The 14821-nt window shown below is 40.4% G+C and overlaps 1 long non-coding RNA gene across 1 annotated transcript in view; it reads left to right on the top strand.

Annotated features, from left to right (window-relative positions):
* Nucleotides 1-1127: 1127 nt before the first annotated feature.
* LOC138923659 (uncharacterized) overlaps nt 1128-14821 on the top strand; it is an 88086-nt gene continuing 74392 nt past the window's right edge. The window contains exon 1 of the long non-coding RNA XR_011437594.1: nt 1128-1233. This is a non-coding gene — a long non-coding RNA (uncharacterized lncRNA). The remainder of the gene's footprint in view (nt 1234-14821) is intronic.

Raw genomic sequence — 14821 nt, 5'->3', positions numbered from 1 at the left:
TTCTATGAGCCCTTGGTAGTGATCCTGGCTGGGAAGTCTGAGAAGTATGGCCAGAAAAGGCAAAGCCATCCCTGGAATACAGAGTCAAGCACAGACAGGATGGAACATTGCCCTTTCCTGGGTATGTGTCTGGTTGTCCTCACTGAAAGATAGGACCATAGTGGGAGCACACCATTGTTCTCTAATGCCAGCAAGTTAGACATTCAGCAGTGACCATAGCTAGGTTAGCATTGGTGAGAGGCACCCCATACTGATGGGCCCATGCAAAGGTCCATTTCTTCCACCATGGCTCTTCTAGTTCATGGCTATTCTATTCTATTCAAGTACCAGAGAAGCTGAAGACAGAGGCTGGGTGACCGACTCATTCTGTCCACTTGGTTGTTGAATGCCTCTACACACATCAAGTACCCTATCAGATGGTATTATAGTTTTTGCTTCAACTGTCAAATATGATTAAAAAACTCATGAGGAGAAGGAGAGTCTTATATTTATCCCCCACCCCCTGCCGCTTTTTTTTTTTAACCTATTGCATTGTTATTTCTTCCTTTCTGAAGTTGTTCCTTTCTGTTTGGAGAATTTCCTTTAGGCATTCTTTAAGGGTAGGTTTGGGGACGGATTCTCTTCATTTTCCTTCATCTGGGAAAGTCTCATTTTCCCTTCATACCTGAAGGATATTTTTCCTAGGTATAGAATTTGGGGTTGACAGTTTTATTCTTTCAGCGCTTGAAAATGTACTAAATTTAATGTAATATAAACTGTTACTTCCAGGGCTAAAGTTTAATTATGTGATTGCACCTAAATAACCTGTTTTGATTGGAAAAAGAAAAAGCAAAATAAATAAAATAAAATAAACAAAAGGAAAAAAAGAAAAATAACCTTCTCTTATATTGTAGAAAATATTTCTTTTTGACTAAAGGGAAATACACATTAAAACTTTTTTTTTTTTCCGCCTGCTCTCACTGGTAGTTGAATACTAGGTGGTTGCTTTCCTTTTCTTCCGAGGGGTGCAAAGAAAAGAAGCAACTCATCTGAGGGCGAGGAGGAGGAAAACATAAAGTAACAGTTTAGTCTGAATGAGCAGCCTCCTGTGTCAGAGTCACAGGGAAGAGAGCCAGTTACACAAAAACAAAAAACCTTCTTGGGAAGCCATCTGTGGTGAAAGGTACAGAGGGCAGAATGGGCCTTCCTGGCTTTGAATCCTCTCTCTGCCATTTACTAGGTGCATGATCGTTGGTGAGTCGTTTAACCCCTCTTGGTCTCAGTTCCCTCACAGATAAAATTGGGGTAATAACACTTATCTCTTTGAGTCGTTGTGAAGATTAAAACAAGATGAGATACATAGACTTCTAGCATGTGATAGGTTCTCAATAAAATTCTTCCAGTTGTCTTTCTTTCTCCCCCTTTAATGTTGAGACAATGTAACGGTTAAGGGAAATGCACCAGAAAGGCTGTTTGGCTTCAACTTGAGAAAGATGGTGAGTAGGCGAAGTCAAGATTTAGTGGGAAAGGCATCATTTGAATCATTATTTCTTTAAGAGTTGTGATGTTATTATCTTTGAAATGCATAGAGTTATTGTTATTTAAGTTTAGTTTATTAGTTTAGTTTTTTAAAATAAAATCAGATGTAAATCGAGGTTATCAGTCTGGGTCATTATCAGGAGAGAAAAATCACACAGTAACTGGAACAGGGAAAGTTTAATATAAAGAATCATTAACTATAATAGGAGATTGGAGCAATGAGGGTTTCACTATTAAGAAGTGAAGAGAACTCTAAGCATAACAGATCTAAGGAGCAGTCACTCCCCATGGAGCTGAGATGGAACCTCCAAGGCAGAGCCCCCACTCCACCCCTCTCCTCCAAGTCTAAGATCAAGAACCTGCTGGAGAAGGCACAGCCCTCACTTGATGTCAGAGAAAGTCGCTGTCATGCTACCCTGGGGGAATTTGCTGGAAATCTGCTGTCAGGAACTTCCCAGATATCTGCCCTCTAGGGCTCTAGGGAAAGTTGTTCATGAGGAGATATCTCACCTGAAGCAATGCTACACAGCTGCCCAAAGGAGGTGACAGCCACTGTCCTGCTGGCTACTAGGTGCTGCTGGAGCCTGGCTCTTGAGAAGCTGTGCACACTGCAGGAGCCTGGTGCTGGATGCTGCCTGTGCTGTAGGAACTGGACACTGGGCATGCCCAACAGGAGACTGCCAAGTGAGCACATCAGAACCAAAACTCTTTCCTCCTGCAGTGTCTCTTCAGCAACCTCCACTGATGACATTTGATGTTGTACAGTTGACAGTGGAAAATATTTAAAGGGCCCGGATCCCTTTTTACAGAGCAGGCAAACAGGAAGAATTTGGAGCTGAAAGGCAATAATTCATGACTGGCACATAAGGAGTGGAGAATTTATGATTGGAAATCTGTTAGAACTGATTCTACTACAAAGCATTGGCTTAATTATTCAAACCATGATATCAATGTACCAATGCTTCCTGGTGATAGTTTGTTGAAATTGTGTTTCAAATCTTTGCCCCCATTAGAAGCAGCTTTTATAATTGAAATGTTGTAACATAAGTTATAAGATTGTAGCAAACATAAAACTCTATATCCAGAGTTCCTAAATTACAAATTTCGTTAAAAAAAATTGTTTCTAGTTAGAGGCACTTAGCCTGTAGCAGAGATATTATTGTATAAGTTTGAATGTGGTTTGATTTGATCCTGAAAGATCTATTTAAGAATCAAGGTCAGGAATTCAAATGCTAGCTAATCCAACTGCTCAGATGATTCAGGCTTAAGGTCTTACAACAGAGATCCAGCTTGGTTCCAGACTTGCAAAAGGAGTTAGGCATGTGGTTTCTAGAATAAGCTCATGATCCTGGTAACTGATGTCTGCTGAGTATGTGAAAGGGTCAGCAGGACTGAGAAGTATTACTAACAGATTTTATTTAGAAGTAGATGCAATGTATAGTTTTTATTTTTGCCTGGATTTGTGTAAATATAGATTTTTCTGCAATTTAATTTATATTTACCTTCCTTCTCTGTGACATTTGGAAGTTTTGACCATTCATTTCTTTGGAAATTCTTCTCTCCTTTGTTTTCCATGGCCCTATTTATTTTCCTCTTCTAGAGCATCATGTTAAGTGTCAGTATTCCTCAGAGTTCTGTCACTGAGGCTCTTTCTCATTCTATGTATTCTTTCCAGGGCGGCAGTGTAACATCACACTTAAATAGAGCTTCGAGCTAGAGAAACCTTGAATATTAGCTCTGCCACTTCCTGCTTTGTGATCTTGGGAAACTTAATATTTCCCATCTCAATATTTCCTCATCTGTAAAAATAAACTACCCTCTCTTACTGCCCAAAATTGTTGAGATTTTGAAATGAGAAATTATGCAAAGCCCTTATCACAGTGCTTGGCACATAAAAGGTGCTGAATAAACAGTACTTATGATTATCCATTTTGTCAACTTCAAATAATATGCTTATGATTTGAGATCTTCAGCTAAAGCTTCTGCATTAGGCTCCGAATTTCTATATGCAACAATCTATTTCAGTGGTTTCAAATGCCAATCTGTGGCCTATTGTAAGTCAGTGATGAGGATTATGTTGGTACAAGAGGAATCGAAAAAAAATAAGGACATTCTAGTCGAGTTTTTAAATGAGGGCAGGTTTACTTAATTTAATAAACTGTCTTTTACATTCAGATTTACTTCTTAATCTTTGGTATTGAAATATCCTTTTATAAAAATGAAATGTTGATATTAGTAGGTGATGGTTTTATGTTTCTTTCTTTCTTTTTTTTTTTTTTTAACATACGCTGACTTAGCCAAATAAAAAGTTGGCAGTCCTAAATTGGTTCCTCACATATATTTGGAAATTTTGCTGGTATGTGAAACCTGGAATCTTTTACCAGGGAACCTCTGATCTGTTGGACAGCTTTACTTGACTAAATCATGAGCACCTCAGACTCAACACTGTAAAAAGTATGTTTGTTATGGTCTTCTTCCCCTACACACAAAACCCAACTCTTTTTTTTATTATGTATCATAAAGATGTCATAATTATTCATCACAGTTGGTTGTCAGAAACACGAGTTATCCACGAGCTTCCATGGTGGTATTACCCTTACATTCAGTTGATCCACACATCCTTCAGATTATCTTTTGATATTTCATGGTTTATACCTATTGCCACTGACATAACTTTTTGCCAGAATTGTTTTCTTTCTACCACCAGGCTCTCTTTGTTCCAATTCATCCTATCCTAAGCTGCCAGAAAGATATTTTACTTCACTGCCTAAAGTCACCCGAAGTCTTTCTACCTCCTTTGGGGTTAGACTTTTCAGCACAGCCCAAGAGTCCCTCCCTTCCCATCTGCTGCTTTTCCCCTGCATGGATCCTTCTTTGAGCCTGCTGTAATTGACTGCTTGCATCTGTATTGCAATGGTATCTTTGCAAATCCAGTTCCACCTGCTGGTAAATATCCTTCTCTCCTCATCTAGAAAATTCCAATTAGTCTTTCAAGATTCAGTTCAAGTTCTATCATCCCAAGCCTTCCCAGACACGGCCATCTGAGTCTTGCATCTCTCTTTTCTGTCCCCAAACTTTTGTTATAGCACTCCACCATAATGTGATGCAATTCTTGGGGTACATAACTGTTTCATTCTCATCTGTGAGAGACTGATGGTGGGAATCATGCCTTCCACCACAGTGTTTCAGTGCTTAATGCAATCCCTGGTACATTGGAAGTGCTCAGTAACTATTAGCTGTATAAATGACTATAAGCTTAATTTTATTTTTTTATTTTATTTTATTTTTTTTAATTTATTTTATTTATTTATTATTTTTTTTATTAATGTTATGATAGATTACAACCTTGTGAGATTTCAGTTGTACATTTTTGTTAGTCATGTTGTGGGTACACCACTTCCCCCTTTGTGCCCTCCCCCCACCCCCCCTTTTCCCTGGTAACCACCGATCAGATCTCCTTGTCAATATACTAACTTCCACCTATGAGTGGAGTCATATAGAGTTCATCTTTCTCTGACTGGCTTATTTCGCTTAACATAATACTCTCGAGGTCCATCCACGTTGCTGTGAATGGGCCAATTTTGTCTTTTTTTATGGCTGAGTAGTATTCCATTGTGTATATATACCACATCTTCTTTATCCAATCATCAGTTTCTGGGCATGTAGGTTGGTTCCATGTCTTGGCTATTGTAAATAATGCTGCGATGAACATAGGGGTGCAAGGGACTCTTGGGATTTCTGATTTCAGGTTCTTAGGATAGATACCTAGTAATGGGATGGCTGGGTCATAGGGTATTTCAATTTTTAACTTTTTGAGAAATCTCCATACTGTTTTCCATAGTGGCTGTACCAGTTTGCATTCCCACCAACAGTGTATGAGGGTTCCTTTTTCTCCACAACCTCTCCAACATTTGTCGCTCTTGGTTTTGGATGTTTTTGCCAATCTAACAGGTGTAAGGTGATATCTTAGTGTAGTTTTGATTTGCATTTCCCTGATGATTAGCGATGATGAACATCTTTTCATGTGTCTATTGGCCATATTCATATCTTCTTTTGAGAAATGTCTGTTCATGTCCTCTGCCCATTTTTTGATCGGGTTGTTTGTTTTTTTGTTGTTGAGCTGTGTGAGTTCTTTGTATATTATGGAGACTAACCCTTTGTCGGATAAGTGGCTTGTAAATATTTTTTCCCAATTAGTGGGCTGTTTTCTTGTTTCAATCTTGTTTTCCCTTGCCTTGAAGAAGCTCTTTAGTCTGATGAAGTCCCATTTGTTTATTCTTTCTATTGTTTCCCTCAACTGAGGAGTTATAGTGTCTGAAAAGATTCTTTTGAAACTGATGTCAAAGAGTGTACTGCCTATATTCTCTTCCAGAAGACTTATTGTTTCAGGCCTAATCTTTAGGTCTTTGATCCATTTTGAGTTTATTTTGGTGTGTGGTGAAAAAGAATGGTCAATTTTCAATCTTTTACATGTGGCTGTCCAGTTTTCCCAGCACCATTTGTTGAAGAGACTTTCTTTTCTCCATTGTAGGCCCTCTGCTCCTTTGTTGAAGATTAGCTGTCCATAGATGTGTGGTTTTATCTCTGGGCTTTCAATTCTGTTCCATTGATCTGTGGACCTGTTTTTGTACCAGTACCATGCTGTTTTGATCACTGTAGCTTTGTAGTATGTTTTGAAATTGGGGATTGTGATTCCACCAGCTTTGTTTTTCTTGCTCAGGATTGCTTTAGTAATTCGCGGTCTTTTGTTGCTCCATATGAATTTCAGGATTCTTTGTTCAATTTCTGTGAAGAATGTTCTTGGGATTCTGATTGGGATAGCATTGAATCTGTAGATGGCTTTAGGTAGTATGGACATTTTAACTATGTTTATTCTTCCAATCCATGTGCATGGAATGTCTTTCCATCTCTTTATGTCGTCGTCAATTTCTTTCAAGAAAGTCTTGTAGTTTTCATTGTATAGATCCTTCACTTCCTTGGTTAAGTTTATCCCAAGGTATTTTATTCTTTTCATCGTGATTGTGAATGGGATTGAGTTCTTGAGTTCTTTTTCTGTTAGTTCATTGTTAGTGTATAGAAATGCTACTGATTTATGTATGTTGATTTTATACCCTGCTACTTTGCTGTAGTTGTTGATTATTTCTAATAGTTTTTCTATGGATTCTTTGGGGTTTTCTATATATAAGATCATGTCGTCTGCAAACAGCAAGAGTTTTACTTCTTCATTACCTATTTGGGTTCCTTTTATTTCTTTTTCCTGCCGAATTGCTCTGGCCAACACCTCCAGTACTATGTTGAATAGGAGTGGTGAAAGTGGGCACCCTTGTCTTGTTCCTGTCCTCAGAGGTATGGCTTTCAATTTTTGTCCATTGAGTATGATGTTGGCTGTGGGTCTGTCATATATGGCCTTTATTATGTTGAGGTACTTTCCTTCTATACCCATTTTATTGAGGGTTTTTATCATAAATGGGTGTTGGATCTTGTCGAATGCTTTCTCTGCATCTATTGAGATGATCATGTGGTTTTTGTTTTTCATTTTGTTGATGTAGTGTATCACGTTGATTGACTTGCGGATGTTGAACCATCCCTGTGTCCCTGGTATAAATCCCACTTGATCCTGGTGTATAATCTTTTTGATGTATTGCTGTATTCAGTTTGCCAAAATTTTGTTGAGGATTTTTGCATCTATGTTCATCAGTGATATCGGCCTGTAGTTCTCCTTCTTTGTGTTGTCCTTGTCAGGTTTGGGGATCAGAGTGATGTTGGCTTCATAGAATGTGTTAGGGAGTACTCCATCTTTCTCAATTTTCTGGAACAGTTTGAGAAGAATAGGTATTAAGTTTTCTTTGAATGTTTGGTAGAATTCTCCAGAGAAGCCGTCTGGTCCTGGACTCTTATTTTTGGGGAGGTTTTTGACTACCGTTTCTATTTCCTTACTTGTGATTGGCCTATTCAGATTCTCCATTTCTTCCTGATTCAGTTTGGGGAGATTGTAGGAGTCTAGGAATTTGTCCATTTCTTCCAGGTTGTTCAGTTTGTTGGCATATAGTTTTTCATAGTATTCTCTTATGATCTCTTGTATTTCATTGGTATCTGTTGTGATTTCTCCTCTCTCATTCCTAATTTTATTTATTTGCGATTTCTCTCTTCTTTTCTTGGTGAGTCTGGCTAAAGGTTTGTCGATTTTGCTAATTTTTTCGAAGAACCAACTCTTTGTTTCATTGATCCTTTCTATTGTCTTTTTGGTTTCAATATCGTTTATTTCTGCTCTTATTTTTATTATTTCCCTCCTTCTACTGACTCTGGGCTTTGTTTGTTCTTCTTTTTCTAGTTCTGTTAGGTGTCATTTGAGGTTGCTTACGTGAGCTTTTTCTTGTTTAGTGAGGTGAGCCTGTATTGCGATGAATTTCCCTCTTAGGACTGCTTTTGCTGGATCCCAAATGATTTGGTATGTCGTGTTCTCATTTTCATTTGTCTCCATATAATATTTGATTTCTTCTTTAATTTCTTCAATGGTCCATTGTTTGTTCAGAAGCGTGTTGTTTAGTCTCCACATTTTTGCACCCTTCTCTGCTTTTTTCTTGTAGTTGATTTCTAGTTTAATAGCATTATGATCAGAAAAGATGCTTGATATTATTTCAACTCTCTTGTATTTATTGATGTTTGCTTTGTTTCCCAAAATATGGTCAATCCTTGAGAATGTTCCATGTGCACTTGAGAAGAATGTGTAACCTGCTGTTTTTGGATGAAGTGTTCTATATATATCTATTAAGTCCATCTGGTCTAATTTTTCATTTAATTCTATTATTTCCTTGTTGATTTTCTGTCTGGATGTTCTGTCCATTGGTGTTAATGGTGTGTTGAGGTCCCCTACTATTATTGTATTGTTGTTGATGTCTTCTTTTAGTTCTATTAAGAGTTGCTTTAAAATTTTGGTGCTCCTGTGTTGGGTGCGTATATATTTATAAGTGTTATGTCTTCTTGGTGGAGAGTCCCTTTTATCATTATATACTGTCCCTCTTTGTCTTTCTTTATCTGTTTTGCTTTGAAGTCTACCTTGTCTGATATTAGTATAGCGACACCTGCTTTCTTTTGTTCATTATTAGCTTGGAGTATTGTTCTCTGTCCCTTCACTCTGAGTCTGTGTTTGTCTTTGGGGCTGAGGTGTGTTTCCTGGAGGCAGCATATTGTTGGGTCTTGTTCTTTGATCCATCCTGCCACTCTGTGTCTTTTGATTGGGGAGTTCAATCCATTTACATTTAGAGTGATTATTGAGATGTGGGGGCCTACCACTACCATTTTGTGTCTTGTTTTCCAGTTTTCTTCAGTTTCCTTTGTTTCTCGTCCCATGGTTTAATCTGTTCTGATGAAGAGCTGCTACTCTCTGTTGTTGTCCTTCTACTTATCTCCTCTGCTCTTGGTTTTGTACCCCCTTTCCTTCTTTTGATTTTTCAGGAATGAGGGTTTTCCTGAGGATTTCCTGAAGAGGAGGTTTTGTGGCAATGAACTCCCTTAATTTTTGTTTATCTGGGAAAGTTTTTATTTCTCCATCGTATTTGAAGGATATTTTCGCTAGGTAGAGAATTCCCGGCTGTAGGTTTTGGTCCTTCAGATTTTTGAATATATCATTCCACTCTCTTCTAGCCTGTAAAGTTTCTGCTGAGAAATCTGCTGATAGCCTGATGGGGGTTCCTTTGTAGGTTAGTTTCTTTTGCCTGGCTGTCCTTAGTATTTTCTCCTTGTCGTTGACTTTTGCTAGCTTCACTAGTATATGCTGTGGGGTTGGTCTTCTTGCATTGATAAAGTTTGGAGATCTATTGGCTTCTGTCACCTGAAGATCCATCTCTCTCACCAGATTTGGGAAGTTCTCAGCCATTATTTCTTTGAATAGGCTTTCTGCCCCTTTCTCCTTCTCTTCTCCCTCTGGTATACCTATAATCCTTACGTTGCATCTCCTAATTGTGTCTGATAATTATCTGAGAGTTTCTTCATTTCTTTTTAGTCTTACTTCTCTCTCCTCCTCTGCCTGCAGCATTTCTATATTGCCATCTTCCAAATTGCTAACTCTTTCCTCCATATTATCGGCCCTACTGTTCAGTGCATCTAGATTTTTCTTAATCTCCTCTATTGTGTTCTTCATTTCCAGTATTTCTGTTTGGTTCTTCTTTATTGTATCAAACTCTTTTGTGACATAGCTCCTGAACTCGTTGAGTTGTCTATCTGAATTCTCTCTTAATTCATTGAGTATTTTAATGATAGCTGTTTTGAAGTCATCATCATTTAGGTTATATATCTCATTTTCTTTGGGATTGTTTTCTGTGTATTTGTTATTTACCTTCTGTTCTGGAGATTTAATGTATTTTTTCATATTGCTTGATGTTGTTGATTTGTGCCTCCGCATAGAGATAGAGTTTAGTTGCTCCTTCCACTTGTTTCTGCTGCTGTGGTGGGGGAGCAGCTGTTTATACTGCACCAACCAGGAACTCTATCCACAGTTGCTAACCAGGCCTGGGCCCCTCCTTGTAGTCACAGTGGTCCTTTGGATTCCCTCTTTTGCCGTGGGGGCCGTCACGGGGGGACTTCAGGCTGCTGGTGCCTACTGTTGCAGCCCACCTAGATGTGCTCCCTCCTTGGGGTCTGCAACGGTGTTATGGGCTTTTCCAGCGGCCAGGGGTAGGATCACTTATATTTGCCGCTCCGTCACTGTCGGCACCCACAAAATCTCACTTGTCCACTATGGGTCGCAGGAGAACTATTGGCGTCTTCTACAGTCTGTGGTTAGCTCACCTAGCTATGCTACTTTTGTCCCAGGGTCTTCCAGCCTTGTGGCTACCGGTTGGGTGCTCTCTACTAGTGCTGTGCAGAGGCTTTCCCTGAGGCTGCTGTGAGCCTGTAGAGTTTCCCCCTAGGCTACGGAGCTGGGTCACTGGAACTCCACCCAGCCCCAGTCCTATTCCCCAGGAACTCGGGGAGCCCTTTGCCCTGTCTGGAGGATAGCCGGAGATCCCGATTTCAGTGGTAGCTGGTCAGCTGCTGCCCTGCCTGATATTCTCCTCTCCGGGACCCTCCCGGTGTTGTGGATGCTGGGAATGGCCCCTTCGCTAATAGCAGACGGAGAGTTTTGTCTGCTGCCCGGGCAGAACTCTGGAGCTTCCCCTCCGGGCTGCAGGGCCGGCCTCTGGAGCTCCCACCAGCCCCAGTCCTCTCCGAGATCTCTGGCAATCCCTTACCCTCGCCCTCTGGGACTCTCTCCGGGACTTTCCTGGAGTTGTGAACGCTGGGTGTGGCCCCTCCACTAATGGCAGACAGAGAGTTTTGTCTGTTGCCCGGGCGGAACTCTGGAGCTTCCCCTCCGGGGCGTGGAGCCGGCCTCTGCAGCTTCACCCAGCCCCAGTCCTCTCCGAGATCTCCGGCAATCCCTAGCCCCATGGGGTGGGCAACGGCAGCTGGGGGTCACCTCGCCCTCCGGGATTCTCTCCGGGACTCTCCCGGAGCTGTGAATGCTGGGCGTAGCCCCTCCGCCAATGGCAGACAGAGAGTTTTGTCTGCTGCCCGGGCAGAACTCTGGAGCTTCCCCTCCGGGGCGCGGAGCCGGCCTCTGCAGCTTCACCCAGCCCCAGTCCTCTCTGAGATCTCTGGCAATCCTTTTCCCCACCATGCAGGCAGTGGCAGCCAGGGGGCCTCCGTACCCTCAGTGATTCTCTCTGGGACCCTCCGGGCGCCGCGAACACCAGGCGGGATCTCTCCGCCAATGGCGGGGAGAGACTCTCCCCACGGGCTCAGGTGTGCAACTCCAGAGTTTCCCCCTGCGTTTAGGAGCAATTGTGGGGGGTTTAGGTAGGGTTCTGGTCACCTGTTTCCACCGTCACTCCTCTGTTGTGTGCTCGCTCCTGCCCTAGGTGTGCGTTGATCCTCTGGGGACGTCCGTTGGAAGAAAGCCGCTTGCAGGTACTAGGCTGTTCGGTCGGGGTCGGAGAGTTTTCACCTATCTCCACAACCTCCCTGAGGGAAGTCTGTCCGCCTTCCGATGTATAGTTGCGTGGGTCTCTCAGACGTCCAGAGATGCTGTCTGGATATCCTTTGTTAAGCGATGAGTGTCCAAATAATTGTAGACTTGAAGGGGGAGAGACAAAGAGGACTACTCACGGCGCCATCTTGGATCTTCCCTCTCTATAAGCTTAATTTTATCTAGTTAATAATTCTGATAGACTGTGTTTCTGTTCCTAAGAACCCTGTAGATCAAAGTGTTAATAGAAAAATGATAGAAGGCCATAGTCGTTGTATCTATTTTGTAAACTACTCAGGGAATCAAGACAGAGATATAAAAACTGTATTTGATGTGTTGGGACATTTTTATACTGTGTACTTTTGTTACTGAATAAAAGAATGTGGCTGAGGGTGTAACTGGGGGATGGGCAAGGGAATAGAATGCGCACTATTTAGCATAGCTACACCTTCCTAGGCTCCAGCCTGCTCTGAAATCAGGATTTGTTTGTAAATGTGAAATGTGCCCTCTCCTTTTTTTAGTACTTAAGTATGTCTTCTATGCTGTGTGTAGTAATAACCAGAAGTATAAATTTAAAAATAAGATGTTAAATAAAATCATCTGATCCAACAGCTTGTCTTCTTGAAGAAAAGTCCTAAAATCTTAATAATCATCCATTATTTTCTTAAAGGATGGCTCTTGTTGTGAATTATACCTCGAGATTCAGAGGGGACCCATAGCAGAATCCACTGCTTATCCATAATTGTGCCTTTCATCTCAGTAATGCTGTCCAGAGGAGGGTATCAGAGAGAAGAAACTCCCTCACCCACTCAGAGAGGGCAGCTGAGCTTGATGAAAAGCTTATGTTATCTAATCCTCCAGGCTGAAATTTTCATATAGTCTGTGATATTATGTATGTTCTTAATGGTGTGAAAATGCTCTGACGCTCCCAGTTAGGGTGTGTAGATCTGCAGTTAATAAACACCCAAGCGAGCACTTGAGACATTTTATCCTCTTCTGTTACAAAGAGGAGGAGGCAGTACGTCTGGTTCATCAGCTAGTGATGTTATCAAGGACCCATTTCAATGCACCTTTTTGTTCCTCAGCTCATTTAATTTTTGTCCTCCTTTATTGCATCATGGTGGCAAGATGGCTGCTGAAGTTCTAAGCATCACTATGACGCACTATCATCCCACATAGGAAGGAATCAAAAGGAGACATTAAAGTTATGATTGGTAAGATGAACCCGTGATTCAGTCCTTGGGGCTGGGCACATTGTCAACCTGAATGCAAGTGTGCAGAATTCTGTTAGCACGGAAGCAGGGAGAGAATGGCTGTTGGATGGGCAACTAACATTGCCTGCTACATAGAATCCTTACCTTTTCACTATGTGAAATATAGCAGTGTGGCATAAAGGCTCCACCATGGTATATTACTTCTACTATGTCTATATCCAGATGTCTTCTTTCTTCTCCCGTCTTTCTCCTTGAATCTTCACAATTTAACTTTCCTTTCTGATGGTACCTCCACATCACCACCCAGTGGATTTGAGCAAATCCTGCTATATATTGACTACTACATGTTAGGTTGAATGATGGGAACTTACAAATATTAACATAATTTTCATGGAAAATGAATAATAATTATGGATAGTAAGTGAATAAAAGATACTTAAAGCCACCAGAGAATGTTTTTAACAAAGGATAAAAAAATATATCTAATTTACAGCATAAACCAGTGAAAGATTCACACTGGGCATCTTCATTTGGAAAAAGGAAAAAAAGTCACCTGCTAATAACATTTAATCAACATTCCTAGAGATTGACAATGGTGGACAAGGAGATATCCCTTTTTATTTCTTAAATTTGAGTAAGGTAATTCAGTCATGTCCTGCAGAGAGAGAAAATGTATTATCTTTGACTTTCTTCAATACTGTGAACTACTAAATAGTGAATACCTTATGCTTTCTCTTTATTCCAGTTGGGAATATCACAATGGCTACACATGTATTCAAAAAGACATGGAACTCAATGGAGAAGAATTAATTTCCCTACAGTAGGACACTTAAAATTAAAAGAAGTTGAGTGGAAAAAGCCAGCACAGAGGGTAAAGACAAGATAAGTGTCTCAAACACCCGAACATGGAGAAGAGCCAACACTTTGCAGGGAGCCATAGCCAGACTTTGTAACAGGAGAGGGAGTCATCTGGAAAATGGCATTTTTCACACATCGGCTGTAAGTCATTCTCCTGGGTGAGGGTATCAAGTTAAACAGCCCTTGCAGTTCTCTCATTTCTATGGCTGTAATAAGATTCCAGCAATAGAATCATTCTTTTGTTCAGTGGTTTCCCACCTGCTGCTCACATCCTGCTAAAGTAATTTTCTTCTCCAAAGTCTTGCCCACCAAGTTTCTTATGCTTAGTCCCACATGCCCCTTTGGTGGCCAAATAAATCAATAGTATCAGAAGTCACCCTGAGGTGTAGCCAAATAAGAAATAAAGCTGAGTCGTGATCATTAAAATGTATGTCATTTAACTGCTGGACAAGGACAGTGTGAGAGCTCTTGAGGAGGTTAAGAAATGGGAGGAAAGAAAGAGAACTAAATACAAATACACAAATGGGAAAAGGAATGAAGATTTTATAAAATAAGGGAGTAAAAAACCAATTGTGTTACACACAAGACAACAGCAAAGTAAGGGAAAAGAATTTTGCTAGTTGGGAAAATGCGATTACAGTTCTGGCTTCACCAAATACTCCTATAAATTTGAACAAGGCACTTAATCTTTACTTTTTAAAAAGAGCTTTACTGAAATATAATTTACATCCCATACTATTCACCCATTTAAGGTGTACAATTCAATGCTTTATGGTATATTCACAGAGTTGTATAACAATTACCACAATCTGATTTTAGAATATTTCTTTACCCCAAAAAGAAACCCCATACCAATTAGCAGTCACTCCTTATTCCTTCCTCCCCCAACCCCTGCAACCACTAAGCTTCCTGTCTCTATAGATTTGCCTATTCTGGACATTTCGTATAAATTTCACTTTGTGTAATGTTTTCAAGGTTCATCCGTGTCATAGCATGTATCCATACTTCATTTCTTTCTTTTTGCCAGATAACATTCCACTATTTGGATATACCATTTTTTATTTATCCATTCGTCAGTTGGTAGATATTTGCGTTTCTTCCTCTTTTAAGCTATTATAGATAATACTGCTATGAGCTTCATGTGAAGGCTTTTGTAAACCACTTAATCTTGCCCTGACCTCATCTGTAAAACAAAGCTAAGAGATTATGCTTTATGTTTCTACAT

The sequence above is a fragment of the Equus caballus genome, chromosome 3 (assembly GCF_041296265.1).
Source record: "Equus caballus isolate H_3958 breed thoroughbred chromosome 3, TB-T2T, whole genome shotgun sequence".
NCBI classification, from domain to species: domain Eukaryota; kingdom Metazoa; phylum Chordata; class Mammalia; order Perissodactyla; family Equidae; genus Equus; species Equus caballus.
Note: the sequence above shows the minus strand (reverse complement) of the source record. Positions and strands in the feature narration are given on the sequence as shown.